General features: G+C 43.3%; 1 long non-coding RNA gene across 1 annotated transcript; it reads left to right on the forward strand.

Annotated features, from left to right (window-relative positions):
* The first annotated feature begins 3930 nt into the window (after window positions 1–3930).
* On the forward strand, window positions 3931–14256 carry LOC110340295. Its single transcript, XR_002382076.2, has 5 exons — window positions 3931–4312; window positions 4758–4864; window positions 4937–5041; window positions 12300–12531; window positions 14202–14256. It is a non-coding gene; the product is annotated as an uncharacterized LOC110340295 (long non-coding RNA).
* The last annotated feature ends 6800 nt before the right edge of the window (window positions 14257–21056 follow it).

Genomic DNA, 21056 nt, shown 5'->3' on the forward strand with positions numbered 1-21056 from the left:
ATAGAGAGAAACCCAGTCTCAAAAAAAAAAAAAAGGGTAAAATAAGAAAAAACAAAACAAAACTCCAGTCTTTCGCCTGATCCACTGAGGTCAGGAAAGTAAAGGGGAACTGAGAGATCTAAAAGGCTGGCCAGTAAGGCTATGTGGATGTGTTAAAAAGGGATACCAAGCTAGGGGTACCAGGTTAAATCTCCAGGCCTTCGCCTGACAAAGGTCAGGAAAGTAAGGGGACCCTGAGAGATCGCCCTCAGTTGGAGGGGGGATTGGATTAAATCTCTAGGCCTTAGCCTGACACTAAGGTCGGGTAAAAGGGGAACCCAGAGATTGCCCTCAATTGGAGGGTAGATTGTGTAAATCTTAAGGCTTTTTGCATTAGGGAATATCCTGGGTCGAAGAATAGATTGAAAATGGGTGAATAGCCGGGCGTTGGCGGCACACGCCTTTAATCCCAGTACTCGGGAGACACAGGCAGGCAGATCTCTTGAGTTCAAGGCCAGCCTGGTTTACAGAGCAAGTTCCAAGACAGCCTCCAAATAATACAGAAAAAAAAATTGGTAACAAGCTGGGCGGTGGTGGCACACGCCTTTAATCCCAGCACTTGGGAGGCAGAGGCAGGCGTATCTCTGTGAGTTCGAGGCCAGGCTGGACTGACAGCCTCAAACAATACAGAGAAACCCTGACTTAAAAAAAAAATGGGTGGAAAAAAAATTTGTAACAGTAAAGAGGTACTGGTATTAAGTAAAGAAAAAGAAAAAGAGAAAGGTATATAGAATGGAAATTTTTGTTTACATTTAAGTTCTATTTTGTGAGTCATCTCTAAAAACTTGGCCAAAAGCTTGGCCTCTCTACCTTGCATCTACAGTTACAAGGAGTAGGTACAGCTGTACCCCATGACTGTAGCTCAAATGGAGGAATGATAAAGAACATACAGGACTTTTTAACCCTTTTAGTTCAAGGATTGGCTGGAGTTGTTCTTTTACATAGATTTCAATTAAGGAAGCTTCATTGCAACAGACTAATCATGACCTAGGGAAAAAGGATGACTGAAAGATGCATGTATGTTCTGAATGTATGGTGTGGCCACACCGGTATGTATGAAATGTGATTGTGAATGCATGAGTGTGAACTGCTTATATGATTAAAAGGATACTTAAATTCCTTCAAAAATAGTTCAGAAGCTACCTAGATTGCTTTATATATAGCTAAAAGGAACATCCAGCCAGTCTGTTAATGTTTTAACAGAAAAATTTAAGATACAAATGAGGCCTTGTCAGCTAGTGAGAGCTCTACAGGTTAGATTGGGAAAGACTGCTCACAGACTTCAAATAATTTTCAAAAGTTATTTGGACACAGTATAGTTTACAATCTTTGAGTGATTTTCAGAAGTTTTTGGGAAATATTTAATGGATATGTCCTTTTTAATGGGCATCTACAAATAATCTAAGTAATAATCCCAATTTACCTAGATAGTTAACCAAGGAGGGTAGACAAATCCTTCTACTATTATGGTCCAGCTTCAACAGTTCAAAAAAAATTTTTTTTAGAAAATAAAAAAGGGGGAATAATGTCCCCAGTCCCCACATGACTCATCAAATAATACACTCCTCATTTAAAATTTTTATAATGTGAATGCCAGTGAGCTTCAGACAGATTCTGGCATGATGGAACTTGAACAACCATTGCTCAGGTCAAATGGAGACATCCATGCACTAAACAGTGGAGAAGACCCTAATTTGGGGTTGAGGGCATGTTTGTGTTTTCTTGTAGGAAAAGAATAAAAGCTTCAGCATGGAGCAGAGAAAAACTGGACCTGAGACCATGGGAGCCTACCTAAGCCAGTTTGAGTGAGATCTCCTAAATCAGTGTTCCTGACCCTTGCTGTCATCGAATCTAGAGCCCAAGAAAGAAAGAAAACAGTCGGTTCAAGATTTCCAGTTTCTCAACAGACCTGCTGCATCAACCTTCCGGACCCATGAGTTTCATCATGAAGCCAATAGAGAAAAAAGGACCCATTTAAAACATTTGGACATTCGTATGGACTGTGATGAGGGGCAAAAGCCTCTTTTAAGTAATTGAACAGGACATGGTCACTTGAAATATCAGACTTGATGGTTCCTGTTTCTGGAATCACGACTAGGCCAGTGTATTTTTCTGGAGAGATGCAACTTGTCCTAATGTGACAAAAAGGAGACTTTGACTCAAGTCGCATTATCAGCTGACGTTGAATCAACAAACTGCATCACCACAGGAACAAATTGGTGCTCTGTGGATAGTGCAACAAGCCTATTGTTCATATTTTTCATAATGCTACATGTGTAACATCAATGATTGTACCTAATGTATCTGTGCAAGTGCACTTTCTAAATGCTTTCCTGAGCAGATCTTGGAACAATTGTAACTTTATCAAATTGTAAATGTAAGTCACATGCGGGTTACCCTTGTAACAGAATGTAAATCACGTACATGTTACCCTTGTAACAGACGAAGGCTGGTAGAATGTTATGGCCCAGATCTGGTGATGGGTACGGTGATGGAGAGGCGCTATGTCAATGGGGGTCCTGGAAATGGTGGCAGTGGCGGTAGGCATTCTGGCTTTATGCCGGGCTCAAACGTGCCTTGTTCCAGAGGCAAGAGATCCGTAACCAAGTATTGCTTAGCCTAGCTCATGGCAATCCCGATAGCCATGAAGGTTGGTTACAGATGATTTAAAGTTGGGGTGCTCTGATGACGGGCCACCTGTGGGGAAGACCCCTCCCGCCTAAGACAGGGGTTCAAGGTCCCCCAAGGACGGGAAAGGGAGGGTGACCCTACTTGACCTAAGCCAGGAGTGCCTCATTTAAAAATAAAAAGGGGTGAATTGTGGGAACACCAGACCTTGAGCAGAGACCCACTTCCCCTTCTGCCTGGGTGTTGGCAGCTGTAAGACAATGTTTACTAAAGACATGTTTACTAAAAACAATACAATGCCTGGGGGCATTAAGTTCCTGGAAAAGGCCTGCCCACAGAAACCACCCTGACCTCGACCTTGTCCAAAGACTAACCGCCCCTTCTGCCACGCCCAGATCAGTTTCTGGGGTCAGAGCAGAACCAGCCAGGGGGAGAGGAGAGAGCAGAAGCTTCTCTGGTGGGAGCCTTTCTTAGGAAGTTTTCTTGAACTTTTTGGGGCCTGCTTAAAGTTTTCTTTACATCGTTGAACAAGTCTCTGTGTTGTCAATCCCCGACACCCTCTGCACGCGTTCTCGGACACAGGCCGCGCGGCAGACGAGACAACAAACTACATTGGATCAGATTGTTCACATTACAGCCTTACTTTTCACAGGTGACAGGAGGTATATTGAGACTCCTAACCTGCCCAAAGGTGAGATCAACACTGCCTTTAATGGCATCCATGCTTTTGGAAGACATGGTCTCATTTCTAGAGGTGGAAGACTGGGCTATGGGGGGCGGGGAACGGAAGCTGAGTATGGGTCATAATACCATTCCACCAATCTGCTTCATGTTGCCCAAAATTCTCTTCACAATGAAATAGGCAGGTGACATAGGACATCCAGGGTTAGGAAAGGCCACCCACTGCAACCCAAATGGAAGAGAACTTGGAGTTTTTCTTGACCTATGATGGCCCCAATGTGTTCGACTCACCAGAGCCCTTCAGGGAAGTGCCAAACAGACATGACATGGTATGATTCTCCCTGATGTCTCTCAAGGAAGCCTCCTTAAATACTGTGCTTAAAAAATATTTTTAAACTTCTGCTTAACACTGCCAAGCAGGAAGGTGATACTTTTAACTCCCTCAAGAGACCATTGTTTATGTTTTTCAGGGTGCCTATCTGTAAACACAGTACTTGGATGTGACAGAAGGGAACTGTGGAGGCTCTGAGTGAGGTCACTTTCCACACAGCAGGCTTCTACATCTGTGTGATGGTGAGGTGATGGAGTGCTACCAGGCTGCCTTCAACATCCCTGAAGGACGCTATTTAAAGCCTGCTCTAACTCTGAAAGTAATAAGAATTTATACTTGAGAAACTAAACTCACACTCTCGCTTACTGGATGTCATCCTTTTTGTTTTCCACCACTGGCACAGTGAGGAGGTTGCAAACAGACACGTTTCGAGTTGTACAAGGAATGCCCCACAGGATTCCAACACCGTGTTAAAGATCTGCAGAGGGAGATGAAGGAGGAGAGAAGAGAGGCTCGTGCTTAGGAAGAAAGACAGCTCCACCAAGCTTGCCAGGCTTCGGAGGCGCAGCAAACTGCTCAGCACCTCCAACGACTTTGTGCTGAGGTGGAAGGAAGCAGCTTGGAGAGCTACTGGTGGGTGAATTAATGAACTCCAAATCCCCACACCCCAGACCATCCGTTGCTGGGATTAGCAAACCAAAGCTAGTTTACCAGTCACTCCCAGATCGCAGCAGCCATTTTTTTTGGGGATTCAAATCGGGGAACCGCGGCAGCTGGATCCTGGGCGGGGCTCGGGGCGGGGTGGCATGGGGGATGGGGTAGATGAGATGCTTGCGTGTTTTATTTCTCTGGGAGAAGGGCTGCCTCCTTATTCTCTCACAACCCTTTTTGCCTGCTCGCTTTGTTGTTTTCTCCCATCACTCTTCGCGGTGCAGGGTCTCTCCCCCTCTTCCTAGTTACACCTCACACTCTGAGTGTTTCTACTAGCTTGTCCTTTTCTTTCCTTTGTGGGTTAGCTATCGCTGGAAGGCACAGGTGTGCTGCTTAATGAGTTGCCATTCAAAAACATTTGTTTCAGCTAAACAAGTGAAAAAAAAAAAAAGAAAGAAACCTCTGCCAAGATGAAAGTGGGGATATTAAAGATGAAAATGCATATCCACCGAGGCCAGCAAACATGCATAAAAGGTGATTTCAAAGACCACATTAAGCTCACCATTAGTGAGGGGACCTTGGTGGATGACAAGGTTTTATTTTCAGGTGGACTAAGTACCCCAACATCAAACTGAAGACTACTGGCTTTCCTCAGCCCCTCTGGCAGCATTTCGGAGGCAAAGGATGTGATTTAAGGAGAGCACAAACCAGGTGAATATATTACTCACAACAATCTTAGAATTAGAGCAGGGGTAGAGTTTATGAGCAGGAGTTGAGGACACTGCTACTTCTCATCACCTTCCTGCTGAGCCACCCTGGTAGTGCCTGTGTGAGAGTGGTGAGAGTGGCATTTAGAGAGAGCACGGCTTCAGAGTCAGGCAGACTTTGGTATGAATCTGCACTTGCCTGTTTATATGCATTTATGTGATGAGAACAGGAGACAGAAACTGATCGCATAGGGCAGGAACCCCAAAGCCGCAGTTCTAAGAACATCCTTGCTGGAGGACATGGATGCCCGAGAGAGCTCTGGCCTGGTTCCTTGGTATCTCCTTAATGAGCACATCTGCCTAAAACCTATGTGTACCTACATCCTCATCACACCTCATTCCAGTTTCTGTCCCTTCAGAAGGGTCCCAGGAGATTGATTATCCCCTACTTCCTGTGACCCCCCTCCTGCTGGTCTCTACTATTCCCAGGGATTCCCCAACATTCCTATATCATTTGTTTGACTTTGGGAAGATTATCATACTGTCTTAGAGTTGGTTCATTTACCTAACAGTGGGAATGATGTAGCCATTGCTGAGAATTTTCATGAGATGAAATGCTTACAATATGTGATCAACAAGTCATGGCAACTATTATTTATTTCCATGGAAGAAAGTCTATGGAAAGGTTTTGGACATATTTAAAAGATCTTGCAATAGACATGGCCACAGGAGCCCTCTTATAGTCTGCCAGAAGGAATGTTTCATGGTAATATACATCTGTATTTCTCTCACAGAGTTTTGCGGAATAGCTTAGAACATTGTCGTCAGGTTTTTATTGCCGTGATGAAGCAAAAAGCAAGTTGGGGAGGACAGGGTTTATTGGCTCATGCTTCCCTCTCACTGTTTGTCATCAAAGAAAATCAGGACAGGAACTTTAACAGGGCAGGGACCTGGAGGCAGGAGCTTATGCAAAGGCCATGGAAGGGTGCTGCTTGTTGGCTTGCTCAGCCTGCTTTCTTATAGAAACCAGAACTATCAGCCCAGGGGTGGCACCATCCACAATGGGCTAGGCACTCCTCCATCAATCACTAATTAAGAAAATGCTTTACAGCCAGATCTTACAGAGGCATTTTCTCAACTGAGTTTCCCTCCTCACTGATAACTATAGGTGGTGTCAAGCTGACAACCAGGAATAGGTATCACAAACATTGCCAGTTAACTTTTCCCACAAAGGCCCAGGTAAGTAAATATTTTAGGCTTGTAATGATGCTATTTGCTATTGTAATTATCCCACTTTGGGGTTTTATAGCAATAGCAGTCATAGACAATATGTTTTGTGTGTCCAATCAATTGTGACTACTGAAGTGAGAAGTTCACATATTTTTTATGTATTATAAAAGGTCATTTTAAATAGGATTTTTAATGGCTAGTTAAAAATGCAAAAGACATGTTAGTTAGCAGAAAGTGAAAAAACAGGCAGCTGGTTAGAACTGATCTCCAGGCTGTGGTTGGCTGACCCTTATCTTAGATCTACAAAATACTAAGACAGTGGGTGGCTCCTTTCCATAGGTCACAGATGAGGACTCAGCACAGAGACACTCTGATGTGGCAGCAATCAGCTCTTAGCAGAGAAGCAAAACTGGACTTAGGACCTACATTTTGTAAATACTGGCCTACTGTCCTTCAGTCTGGGCTCTCTTTACATTGACTTTAGTTTCCTCTTGTCTTATTTTATATTGTTTGTTTCTCTTAGAACATTCCCAGTCTGTTTGTGTATTATTTCTGGAGAGATTCCATTGTGTAAGGGAGACAAAATCAAGGATGTCTATGGACTAAGAAGTTAAGTCACCTACAAGACCATACACAGAGGAGAGGACATGGAACAAGTTAGGAGAGTATCTCCTATTCAAATGAGAAAGGTTCTGCTCTGCTCAGATTTCGGAGGCTCTTGGGAATGAGCTCCAGAGCTCAAGTCTCTTGACATTTGTAGGAGATGTCAGAAATCCAGATTTCTGTGTTGACCCCTCTTTTCTGTCTGTGGACCTGTGTGTGTGTGTGTGTGTGTGTGTGTGTGTGTGTGTGCATTTAAAAAACCCACGATGACCTAAAACAGCAAACAGATACCACTAGCAAAAACATATCAAGGACTAGAACCAGTGCATAGTAAAGTTCATGATCTTCATCTTAGATTGTGATCACTTCATGGTCCAAAGTAACTGTGAACTGTAGATATTTTGAGAAGATATTCCTCCTTTCTTTAGAAATGCATTTGTTCAAATGATGACAATAGAACTATTTGTGAAAAGATTATACTAATGGTTACTTTACTAGTGCAGGTAGTCATTTTGTTGTTGTTGGTTAATGTTTTATTTTGACTTAGGATCTCACCATGTAGGCATATATGGCCCCTAATTTGCTACGTAGCCCAGGATGACTTCCAGTTTATGGTTCTCAGTCTCAGCCTACTGAATTCTGGGATTACAGCTGTGTACCATGATGCTTTGCTATGCAGTTAGTCTTTATTTACTCGTTACCCATGTGGTTATCGGACTTGAAAACAGATCTGAGGAGTGAGTGGCATTTTGAAGGGGAACTGACGGGAGGGATGGAGTAACTCAAGGATGTGCTTTACATCTGTCTCTTGACTCCAAGAATTTTGTTTGCTTTTGTTTTTCAACCCACAGATTGCCAGCCCTCGTTGGGTGGGGGTTGTTTGTTGAAAAAGTCATTTGGGGATGTCTTTCTTATTCTTTACTCATTTCACTGACTACCAAATGCAGGTTTTTTCCCCAAGGTATTGCCTCTTTGGGTGACAGCATTGCTGCTGGTATTTGTTTTTATAGCAGTTTTGAGTTGGAGGGGAGGAAACTCCACCTATGATGGGTGACCATGAGGACAGCAGGACTCCAGGAATAGTGACAAGGACTGTGATTTTTTTCTTTTGGCTCAGCAGCTGCACGTGAATCTACTGATATTTTAATTATCATCAGTGGCCTTATGTTCCTACAGTCAGAGCTAGGGCCACTCAGGCCACAGCCTGGTGGGACATCTGATTCTGTGGCCCCCGTTGTGCCACGGCCATGATATGGACATTTAAACTAAGTCTCTATCATTCTATTTATCAATAAGACTTGGGAGTCAAAGACTGGGATAAAAACCTACTAACTTAGAGAGGTTTAGTAACAACTAGCTGACCTTGCTTTTTGGCTAGAAACACTTCAAGAGACATGTCTCTTCTCTTGTTGGAACTAAAACAAGAAATGCCCCTGTGTGTCTTCTCTACCTAAACTGCTGGCTTCTCTATGGCTACTTCTGGTCAGTTACTTGCTGGATCCATCCCCTATTCAAGGTTTAACTTTATTGGCAAGTCTCAGGAGTGTCAGAGTTTGATCAAAATATCCCACTATAGTATGGAGACATAAACCAATCGAATTAGACTTTCTATGTATGGGCACTCAGGATGGGTCAGGCTGGCTTCTTGAGTTCTCTGATAGTGTGAAAGGTTTTGGTCCTCATTCTCACAGGGTTGAACCACTGAATCTGGTGTTGGCCACATGGATGTTTGTGATACTGAGCTACGATGGGGACCACTGGTCCACATTGGTTTTGAACTTCCAATCCTACTAGCAAGCATACCATTTTATAAGGGAAACCTATGGAGCATAGACCATGAAGTCCCAGCTAGGCAATGGATTAACCTGTGTTGCACCATATTAAAAACATGTTCTCTGATGCCCTGCCATGTTTTGAATGCACCCCCAAGCCCAGGCTGAAGTTTCATCTCCATTGTGAGGAGTTAAGAGGTGGTACTAGGTAGGACTTAGGAGAGTGATTGTGTTTGGAGGTTTCTGCCATCATGAATGTGTTACTCCATTGATGGATGAATAGACGGTGGTTTGGCTCTGTCTCTTGTGTTTACCTTTCTTGCCATGAAACACCACAATGGATCATAGCCCAGTAGATGATGCAAACAATATTAATCCATCTCCATCCCATACCTGCTGCATGGACCTTCTGGAAAACTCCTAGTCCTATAACATGCTAACAGCAAAAATGTACCATTGCTGCATAGATATAGTGTTGCTATCCTACACAGCTGCCCTCTGAAGAGGAGGCATATCCTACCTCTGCCTGTCAAAGACATCTATTACACAAGACTCCTTGAAAACAAACATTCTTAAAGAGGCAATCAAGGAGCTGGAGAGATGGCTCAGTGGTTAAGACATTGTTCTCATGGATTTTCAGTGGACAGGGCCTGGAGTAGATCACAGAACCCATGCAAACATAAGATTCATGTGGACTCCTGACACACAGTGACTAATGCAGACTTCCTGCCAGCATCTATGGAACTGTGATAGGATAATTTGTCATCTGGCAAGCAGGGAACATTCTCTGATCTCTTGCAATTCTTGTCATCTGCCTAGCTCCTAGCTTCTGTTGATATCCTAACAGACAACAGATGTGTGAGTGATGAAGTCACTGTGGACATTTCAGCCCCAGCAGATGCCATATGGAGGAGAACTGCCCAGCTGAGCCTGGCTAAGATGTCACCCAAGAGAACTGAGAAGTTCTCAGTCAAGTTTGGGGATGGTTTGATATGTAGCAGGAGATGAGCTAGGAGAGAGCATAGTTTTCACCTTCTTCTAAGATCAGCCCAATTTCCATGTTCCTTCCTCTTCACCCAAATGACATCAGATTCTACAGCTAACAGAGCCAGCTACCTCCTAGATACAATAAGTGAAAACTGAGCTTTCAGGATCTGTAATTGCCAATGGCCCCATGGCTGATAGGATGTTTTAGGGTCTCTCTATTCTGTCTTTGTCTGTGTGTGATATTGTTATCACTAATGCCTTTCATGCTATTCTTCAAATAAAAGTTTCCTTCCAAGTAGTTTATTCATTAAATCTGTTCTTTGGCAATTTCATAGTAGTTATTCTACCTTTACCATCTCTCATCTCCCTCCCTCCTCTATCTGACCACCCCCTCCCTTTTCCTTACTAATCTCTTTCCCACATTCATGACTTTTTGTTTTATTTTCCTCTGTGCTTGACCAGGGATGTCTGTGTGACCACAGGATTGGAACTGTCCATGGAGTCTAGTGGGTTCACTATTGGATACGAGACTGAAGACAACAGCTCCTCCTCTAGAGTGTGTCGGTTAGAAATAGATAATTGAGCAGGACCCCAAGAGCTCATGATTCATCATTGACTCACTGTCGAGGGGACCTGCCTTGTGGAAGCCCAGAACCTGCTGTGAGTTTGTGATGACAGTGGCTGTGTTATATGTACAGGAGGGGATTTTGCTGTCCTTCACCCTGTCTTCCAGCTCTTATATTCCTGTGGTCCTTACTTGAATATCATTTCCTGAGCTGTACGAAGGTAGTATAAATGACTTATTTGGGGTGGAACCCACATCTGTCACTTATTCTTAGCATTGTGGGTAGCCATGAGTCGCATCTGCATTCACCACCCTACCCTTCACTGCAGAGGTTGAGCTAGTTAGGGATGAGAGTAGCCTTTATCTTGCCAGTTGGGTAGAGTGGTGCTTCCTTGACTTGACTCAAATTCAGAATCTTTCAACATTTTTGATTTCTTCTTTAAAGCTTGTTATTTTGCTACTTATTCATGTGTGTGTGTGTGTACATACATATTTGTATGCATGCATGTGTGTGCCTGAGGAAGTCAGAAGAAATCATCAGGTTCCCTAGACTTGGAGCCATTGCCAGCCACCAATAAACTGGGTACTGAGAATTCAACTCTGGTCCTCTGGAAGAGCAGCAAGATTTCTTAGATGCTGAACCATCTCTCTAGCCATAAAAAAGCACTGAGTTGTCCAGGAATCCAACCCAGGTCTATTGGTTAGAAGGTAGCTCTATGCTCACCACTGTGTATCCAACACACTGATTTTGAATCTCTAACAAAGACATCCTGAGGAGGATAGATTATGAAGCCTTCCATGTATCTCATCAATGCTGTCTGGGATGAGTTATTCACTACTACTTTGAGGCAATTGCCTGCAGCTCTGGGGTCATGGTTTCTATCATCTCCTGGATGTGGAGGAAATATTAGTGTTGAGCAGAAGAGGCCTTGTGCAGCTGATTGTTGTGCTTTTTAGTAAGTCTGACACAATGGAGAAAGAAATAACGATAGGTAGTGTTGAGACATGTATACAACTTAGTGAGTCAATTTAATGTTGCTTGCATGTACATGTGTTTAGGGATAACGCCCTGTGATTGGATGAACTATCAGGGAGTTATCCCCGGGGGGGGGGGGGGATAAACTATTTCTCCCTCTTTCAACAGCAACTGATTGCCTCTTCATCCAGGGATGGGACCCTGTGAAATTTTCCCATTCACATTGTCATGTCAACTGGTATTGTCATTATACAGGTCTTATTTAGGGAGCCATGTTGTTGATATTTCTTTGGTGCAGCTTCCCTGTAATGTTAGAAGACACCATATAGCAATAGAAATCCTGGTCCTCTGGTTCATACATCTTTCTTCAGCATCTTCTTGTGATTTTCCCTGAGCCTTAGATATAGGGGCTGCCCAGTAGATACATCAACTGGTGCTGGGTACCCCACAGTCATTTACCCTTTTGACTATTAACAACATCCTTATTACTAGATTTACTTCCAAAAGTATGAATATTGTAAGTTTGAAAGTCAAAAAAGGATTTATAGTATTTGCTACACATAAAAAGTATTGTTTAATATATTTTGACACCATATCTTCCTAATTATCTTCTTTTATTGGTCTCCCATTCACTCTGAACTCTTTTCCAACAAAACCCTCCAACTTTTCATGTCTTTTTTTTTTTTTGGTGTGTGTGACCTATTGAGATTAACTATGGCTGCTTGCATGAACACAGGTATGGGATTATTTACTGGTGCATAGGCAGTTTATGAGTGGCTACACCACTGAGGACATGATCCTGCACATTTTCAAATTGATATGTCATGAATGGAAACTAAGTAACAGCAATGCAATAGAGCTGGGGGCTCAAAGGGTAACTGCATTTTGAAGGTTGTTGACACTGTTATTAAACTGAAGAACTTGCTGCTATTTATTAGGGAACCCAATGGCAAGGTACATTTCTCCTTTCTTGCCAAGACTGAATATTTTTGCTTTTTGGCAATGCCAATGCTCTTTTACACCTCTTCTTGATTATTAGCCTCATGCTTCGCAATGCACAGAGTCTTCACCAATCTCCTTTAATCTCCATGAGTTGGAATGACACATACTTTTCGAATTTCCACTTCAGAAGAAATCAGGAATCAAAACCAAGAGAAGCCAATAGCTCACATGAGAGCCCAGAAGAGAATTCAGTGCCTTCACCAAAGCTCTCGGGCATCCCTCTAACAGTTTCATCTGGAGCTGGAGGATCCTGCATTTCTTCTGTGAGGGGTGACTTGCTGGCCCACCTGATGATCTAGCTGATCCTCATTGGGAGATCTCTTTCTTGGGACGCTCTTGAGCCTAGTGATTTTACACTGGTATGTACAAGCTCCAGGTTTCCCTCTCTGAGTCAGAAGGAATATGGAGGACACTTGAGGGAACTGAGAAAGATCAACCACATTCTTCATTAATCACAGTGGATGCTGTTACTGAAGATGAGCGGGAAGGAGCTTAGGGAAAAGGGCAGCTGAGGAGGAGAGAGCTGTGGCGCATGGGTCACTTCCGACTGTTCTTCCCTCTACTGCTAGCCAGCCCTGGACAGAGTGGTGGCGGATGTCCCGCCCCACTGGCACACTGGCAAACCTCGCTAATGCAGTGGAAATGATAATTATTCCCAGCCCTGAGTATTTCACTTCTTCTGGCCTACAGGGGTATTAAAGTTGATTAAACACATATGCTTTGGGTAGATGGCAACTCCAGTCACATATGGAGCGATCAGGCTTTTTCTTGCTCAGTAAGACAGAGAGACCTCAAAGGCCACAGAGCTGGGTCTGAGCTTGGGCTAGAAGACAGGAAGTGAGTCCAAATGCCTCATTACACACAAACCAGGGGAGAAAACCAACCCCCCGATATTTTCTTAGCTCTCCATATTTCTGTGCATAAAAAGCTCAGAAATGTTTCTTAAAGTTAAATTTTAATTTTAATAGTCTGTGATTTCCCTCTCCCATCAAGGTATGTTTTGATGTCTTAATAAGATATGCCCATTAGCCTAAAATTTGGTGTCTATGTTCAAATGTATACGTATGTGCCCTAAACTACAACCTGGAAGGATGATTTTCACTGCATGGGAGATGACTCACATGCCCTCAGGATTCAATTAGTTTTTAAAAAATATTTTCTAAAGGTGGCTGCTCCATTCCGCAACATTTGTTTAATTAATCACAGCTTGATTTTCTTCACCATTGGCGTGGGGAAATATTAAGAAGCCATATAAACACACTCTGGAATAACTGATCTTGAGAAAAACCTCTGAACTTAATATTTGTCCATCTCAGCTGGTCTCTCCCAGCAGTAATAGGGAGAGTATTACTAGCCTCAAGTGAGTGCCACTGGTACAGAGGGAAATCCCCCCCACCCCTCCCATCCCCCGCAGGTTGGCAGGCTGGATAATGGGACTACACTAGTAGGTCTCTGCAATTTCAGAGTTAATTGTTTTGGCTGATAATACTGGGTTCAATATGGTGAAAGTTCCCCCTCTATACAGTTGGGACATGTGGAGCACCTCTGTAAGAAGGGCATTCATGTAATTAGGTGTACAGTTATTTTTTTCTTTAATAATACTGGTGCATGCACGTGTGCATGTGTGTGTGTGTGTGTGCATGTGCATGTGTGTGTGCACCAGTGTTCTGTTCTGTGGCCTTCAAGGATTGAACTCACATCATTAGGCTTCGGAGGCAAGAACATTTACCATAAGCCATCTCACCAGTTCTATATAAAGATGAGAAATATTTTAAACATTAAAGTAATAAACATCAAAAGAAATGTCCATTTTGCCAGTATGAGTTCTTCCACTATTTTTTAAAGCCTCAGGGTTAATAATTTTATGTTGCTTATTTTATGCTAATTTATGATTATTTGAGGAAATTTTTAAAACAACCCACCCTTGTCATTTAGAGTAATCAGTTCTCCTATTTGAATATATTTATCTTTTTGTATCTATAACTAATGGGCAAAGTTGGAATTATAAGAATTTATCCTTTTTAAACAGAAGCAGAGATCCAAAGCTAAGCACTGAGCCAAACTCCTGGAATCCAGTTTCAGAGAGGGAGGAATGAAGAACAAAGAACAAAGGGGTCAAGACCACGCTGGAAAAATCCACAGAAACAGCTGACCCGAGCAAGTGGGAACTCATGGACCCCTAATCTGACAGCTGGAGAACCAACGCAGGACCAAACCAGGCCCCCTAAATGTAGGTGTCAGCTAGGAGGATTGGGCAGTCTGTGGGGCCTCTGGCAGTGGGACCAAGATGTATCCCTAGTGCATGAACAGACTTTGGGGACCCATTTCCCATGGAGGGATATTCTCTTAGCCTAGATACACAAGGGAGGGCCTACGTCCTGCCCCAAATGACTTGACAGATTTTGATGATCCCTCATGGAAGGTCTTACCCGCCCTGGGGAGTGGATTGGGGATGGGATTGGGGGGGTTGGTAGAGGGCATAGGAGGATGGGAGGGAGAGGGAAGGGATTGATATGTAAAATAAGATAGTTTCTAATTTAAAATAAAGTTTCTATATAAAAAAGAATTTATCCTTTCTAAAAATTTGTTTTATTTTTGATGTTATAATTTGATTACAACGTTTTTCTTTCCTTTCCTTTCTCTAAACCTTCCCACATACCCCTCTCCAACTCTCTTTCAAATTCATGGCCTCTTTTTAAACAAAAAAATTGTTATTTTCATTTTGTTTTGTTTTTCCAAGATAGGGTTTTCCTGTGTAGCTTTGTAGCCTGTCCTGGAACTAGCTCTTGTAGGCCAGGCTGGTCTTGAACTCACAGAGATCTGCCTGCCTCTGCCTCCCAAGAGCTGAGATTAAAGGTGTGTGCTGCCACTGCCCCTAATTGTTTTTTTATTCATATAAATATGTGCATACATATATCTCTAAATATAAATTGTTCAGTTCAAATAATGCTACAGAATAATCTTACTATGTTGCGCTGACTAGCAGGGCACAACGGGTTCGAGCCCACGGAAACCTGGAATGAATGAGACAAGAGACAGGAGAGAGATGGACAGCAAGACAGACCTCCGATCAAGTTGCTGTTTAATGAAAATTCTGTACAGGCTTAAATAGGGGAAATGAGGTAGGGGGATGCAGAACAATAAGGGAGGGGTTGGGGCCTAGTAAAGGCTGAGGAGTGTGTTTTTGGTCAAGTTCTAGGGGTGCTGGCAGACCACCACTGAGGCTGAGCAGCAGGATTGAAGAGGTGTTAGTGCTAAGTAACCTAATTGCAAAGAAGAGAGTTGAGTAACCACCTGTACATTGCTATCAGCTATTTCTGTGAGCCCAGGTTCTATTCATTAGGAAGCTGGGGTGGGGACGGACTATTCTTAAAAAGGACTGACAATATTTACAAGAGGTTTTAAATAACAATGATCACTCCCAACAATTCTTCCCTTTTTTTCCCAAGTAAGAAGGTGAGCTAATGACACTTTCTCACCATGAATGGGAGCAGGGATCCTGGTCCCCCTGTATGGTGTTGTGACATATATCCTGGAGCATGCTAACCCAGCCTTTGCAGGCAAGCTTACTTAGCACAATGTCCTTTTGTGGCTGGAAGGTTTTTTGTTTTGTTTTGTTTTTTTTTTGACATCGACCTTCATGCAACCAGGTATGCCCCCATGAAGCCCAGGATAGGCACCTTTTGGCAGCCTCTTCACTGCACTCGCAGGGTGCACCTCGGTGGGAGACGTTTTGATTTTGTCAATAGCAGAAGGAGGTCTCTCTGGGAAGTGGCCCTCTTGATTGTGGGTTGTCACCTTCTAAAGGCTGACCATGATCCTGGAGGTCAAGCCTGTGATAATGAGTTTGGGTAGGTTCAGCTCTCAGGGAGTTGGATCTGTTAGCTGATAAAGTCAGTTAACCTCTTGATGGCCCCAGGGTCAAATGTGAGCAATATTAAAAAGCCAGCAAAGCATCGAAAAATGGAAGGGAGTCGGGTGATGAGCACGGGTGAGGCTGAGAACCAATTTTGGAGCCAGCCTAATTCCTGTTTCTAAAACATCGGGACAGAATTTAGGAGGGGTGAGTAAATGCAAGTGGAAGGCCATTCTGACAGGCCCACCGTTCTCAGGGATCAGATAAGCGGAGTTAGTATCCAGCAAGAGAGTGAGGTTGCAGAGGTGAGGATGGGTTGAGGGAATTTGGAAACTGGGCTGGGGAGGGGGCTGTGCAGCCAGGAACTTTGTGTGCTTTCAGGGCTGGGCCTTTGGTACTGAACAACTAATTAGTGTGTTCTTCCCTGGGTAAGACTACCTCTCCTGCTTACAGCTTTCCTTAGTCACCTATAGTCATTTGTGTGGGGTTAGGCCTCATGGGCTTTTCTCTCTCCAGTTTGGCATGCTCCTTGGTGTCACTGTTCAGCTTACATTTGAGTGGTCATGGTAATATACATACACACTTAATGGGCACAGCTTCTGACATTACTAGGGGACACAATCTCACAGAAACCTCCCAATCCTCAGACTCTTACCATCTTTCTGTCCCCTCTTCCTCAATGTTTTCTGAGTCTTGGATGTTGGATTGTACTGTAGATGTGTGCATTGGGACTGGAATCCACAACTCTGCATTTTGATTGGGTGTGCTTTCCTGTAGTAGTCTCCGTCTGCTGTAAAGAGAAATTTCCTTGATGAGGGAATGAAGATTGCACTTCTCTGTGAGTATAAGGACAAATGTTCATAGATTATTGCTAGCGATTGGGTTGATTTAGAAAAAGAGTGGTTGTAGATTCTTCTCCCCTTTCAAATATAGGCATTTTAGGGTCTGGAGAGATGGCTCAGCAATTGAGAGCACTTGCTGCTCTTGTAAAGGACTCAGCATCCACGTGGTAGTTCACAACCACGTGTAAATCCAACTATAGAGGATCTGACACCCTCTCTGGTCTCTATGGGCACCGGGCATGCGTGTGGTGCACAGACATATGTGCAGGAAAACATTCATACACATAAAATGAAATAAATATTTTAAAAGTAAGCATTTTTCATGTCCTAAGCAGTATTTTCAAATATGATTTTTAGAGCTTAATTCGCAGTTTACAGCTTTCAAAGCAATAGTCTTTTTTCTTGATTCTAAGCAAAAAAAAAAAAAGATATTCTGACTGGACAATTTGGAAAATATAGACAGATGTTAAAGAAGAACAAAATTCATATAAGCATCTGCCATGGGACAATCTACTAATATTTCTATGTATTTATAACTCATTCCTTTCTTCTGCTTTCAGCCTCAATTTCTTTCCCTCCTTCTACATACATTACATGTTTTACATATACATATGCTAATTATGTATGTGGATGTGTTAACTTTTGAAAAAGAGTGGATTTAATGGGTTTCTTTTGATGATTTTTAAACCATAGCTTTTGTATTACTACAAAATCTTTGGAATCTTAATTTAGTGAATGCATAGTTATTTATTTTACTTTAGTGTGTGGCTATTTTGCTTGCATGCATGTTTGTGCATAGTATGACCACAGAGGCCAGGAGAGGCAGTGAATATCCTGGAACTGAAGTTACAGTTATTAATTGACATACAGGTACTGGGAATTCAACCCAGGTCCTCTGTAAGAACAGCCAGTATTCTTAACCTCTGAGTCATCTCTCTAGCCCCACTAAAATAGTATTTAACTGTAGAATTATAACATAATTTACATGATTTGTTTCATATCATTGTAGACTGACTCTAATGTTTCCTTATTACCGAGGAGGCAGCACTGAATGTCTGTCTACTCACCTGAGAAAAGGAACCTGCCTCGGACCAAAGTAGATTGCACTTGGTGACGCAATGTGCCTTTTTATTGGGCCTGCTAACAGAAGTGTGGGGTAGTGGTAACTTAACAAAGGCATTGCATCACCAGAAATCTTATCCCAGCATAGGTCCTGAAAACAGAAGCCCTGCAGCTCTCTATGCAGTTTGCAGGCAGCTCCATAGTCCAATCTCTGCAGTTTAGCTGCTCAACGTGGAATGTCCAGCAAGTCCTTTTATACTTCTGGGTGGGCTCTCAAGAATCTTCTGCATTTCTGTTCTCCCAAAAATATGACCTTCTATTTACCTTGTTCCCCATTGCTTCCCCAGCAAATGATCCAATTTGGAGGGGATGTTTTGTTTCAGAGGAGTGTTCCATACACGCAACTCATCCCTGAAACAAGCTGTGTCCACGGAAGGGAGTCTGTGAGCGCATCTCACTGCTGTACCCAGGATTGTTCCCTAGGGCCATAGGCCGTGAGCTATGGCTCTAAGCATACACTACAGGGTACTTGGCATAATTCTCTTCCTCCCTTATGTACCTCTTTTGCTTACCTGAAAAGGTTCATTGCACTGCTGATAGTCCGGAGCTTTCTCATTTGTACCCAAGGGCAGGACACAGGGAGCAGTGGGAAGAGAAGGACAATCATCTCATGTTTTTATTCTTGTGTGTGTGTGTGTGTGTGTGTGTGTGTGTGTGTGTGTGTGTGTGTGTGTGTGTGTGTGAGCAGCGCTTATATGGAGGTCAGAGGGAAACACTGGGGAGTAGATTCTTTCCTTTTGCTATGTAAGTCCTGGGGCTCCAACTTAGGTCAGATTCCCAGGGAAAACACTGGACAAGCAAACAGGTTAGAAGAGGAACTGAGGGTCTTGAATGCCAACTCTTTGACAGACCCTTAAACCCAAACCGACCCAAATAAACAGCATGTTCTTGCCCAGAGGCAGTGGCTCTGATGAAAAGCACCAGAAGAGATACAAATCAACAGGTCATCTGGCACTTTCTCCTGCCAGTTGGAGGCTCTAAGGGAGGGACAGAAATAGCAGTGGCTGTGGAATGTAATTGCCTTGGTCTGTCTAGGGAAAAAAGCGTGAGAGTGCTAATTTGCAGAAGTCACAAACTAAAGTGCTTTGAAATGTACTTTAAGAAAACCCCCAGAATGCTGAGACAGCTTTGTTCTCCAATAACCACAATAGGAATTTGGGGTAGTTAAGAGTTTTTAATCAGATGTTGAGGGAATCCATGTGGTTATTCTCTTGGTGGTAGTTTATTCTTTTTGTTTTTAAATAATGAACCAGACAAAGATTCTTCAGGATGAATATCTGTGACCTAGATTAAGCTCACAAAAGGCAAAACTCTAGCTGCTAACTCTTTATTGGCCCACTGTATTTGGTTTTATTTTCTTTCAGTGCTGGGGACCGAACCCCAGGTCTTGTTCCTTTTAGGCATGCATTCTATCACTGAGCTACAACCCGAGGCCCTGTACTTGAAAGAGATCTCAAGAACTCTAAAACTGGACACCGCTCACTAGTTAGTGCCAGTGCTGCGAGGACTCTATGCTTGCAGGTGCCCTTGGTTCATTTCTAAGTCAGTTTTCCAAGTCCTGGCCCTCTGAGCCCATGCTGTCTGACTTGTGGATATTTACTTCCCCACAGCTGGTTAGCAACAGGAGCTGAAAGTCAGTGTGGATACAGTTAATACCATGCTGTAATAAGGAGCTGTCACCAACAGAAACATTTTCTAAATTGATGATTATGGAGTTGAGGAGGATGACTATAATGATACCGTGATTAATACCACCATTACTGGTTCCAGACTCATAGAAGGGAGGTACTTTCACCCGATTTTGTTTATGCCATTGCAATCCTTCATGCCGCAGTTAGCCACATGGGCCAGATTTATACAACTGCAGACATACTCTGCCTTGCTCTGAATTCTCTAAGTAATTGACAAAAACCAAATCCAATAGAATTCAGGTAGATGATGAAATGACATCCAGATGCCAACTGGTAGAGGTAAACTTGGCTGGGGTTGACCTCGTATTCATAAAGAGGCCGAATGGGCAGGTGGTGGGGGCTGACTTTGAAAGTGACCCAGGAGGCTGTGGATGTCCAGTCTTCCTCACTGTCTTGGGACAGCAATGGCAGAACTTGCTTTGCGTGTGTTTGTCCCCTCAGCACGCTCTTTGCATTTCACAGACAGCTCTGATGTGGGCCTGTCTTGGGAGCTCAGACCTTCTGCATGGATTTGGTGGTCAGTCAGTCTAGCAGCAAGAAACAGCCTGTGTCCTTTGAGGTTGCTACCCTTGATAATGCTCCCCTGGCCTGGGCCATGGAAGTCACTTTTAAGACAATAAACAGTCATCAAGGCCTGGGAGTACAACTTGTGGTAGGACACCAATAGCATGTAGGGATTGGTGATGCCTCAGAAGGTTTCCTTAAAACTACATCTTAAACTAAGCTAAGTTTGGAACACAAAAGCCCCACCCTGGTAGCTTGTTACCTGGGCTCAAGTCCAGACTTCATTGCCAATTAGCTGGCTTGGAACTGATGTCCCTCAAAGACCAATCGCTAAAGGCTTGCTCTCCAGTCTGTTAGTGCTACTGGGAGATGGGGCAGTCTTTAGGTGGTGGGGCCTAATATGAGGAAGCAGGTTGATGGGGTGTCTTAATTACTTTTCTATTGCTGTGACAAAACACCATGACCAAAGAAACTCTGAAAAGAAAACATTTAATTTGTTGATCATGGTTGTAGAGGGTTAGAGTCCCTGACCTCTGTGGCGGGGAACATGGCAGGAGGAGGGCATGGTCTTGGGGCTGTATCTGAGAGCTTATCACTTTAACTACAGCAGAGGCAGAGAGAGGTAACTGGGCCTGGTGTGGGATTTTGAAATGTCAAATCACACCTCCCCCAACAAGGCCAGAACTTCTTCTCCTTCCAAGCAGTTCCACCAACTGGGGACAAAACGTTCAAATATAGGATCCTATGGGCACTACTCTCATTCAAACCGCCACATTAGAGTATGCTCTTAAAGGGATATTTGTTCTCCCCACTTCTCATTTACTGAGAGCAGGGATTGAGTATTGTGGTAACAGTGGCTGCCAAAGCTA

The sequence above is a fragment of the Mesocricetus auratus genome, unplaced genomic scaffold (assembly GCF_017639785.1).
Source record: "Mesocricetus auratus isolate SY011 unplaced genomic scaffold, BCM_Maur_2.0 Super-Scaffold_100026, whole genome shotgun sequence".
Classification (NCBI taxonomy): domain Eukaryota; kingdom Metazoa; phylum Chordata; class Mammalia; order Rodentia; family Cricetidae; genus Mesocricetus; species Mesocricetus auratus.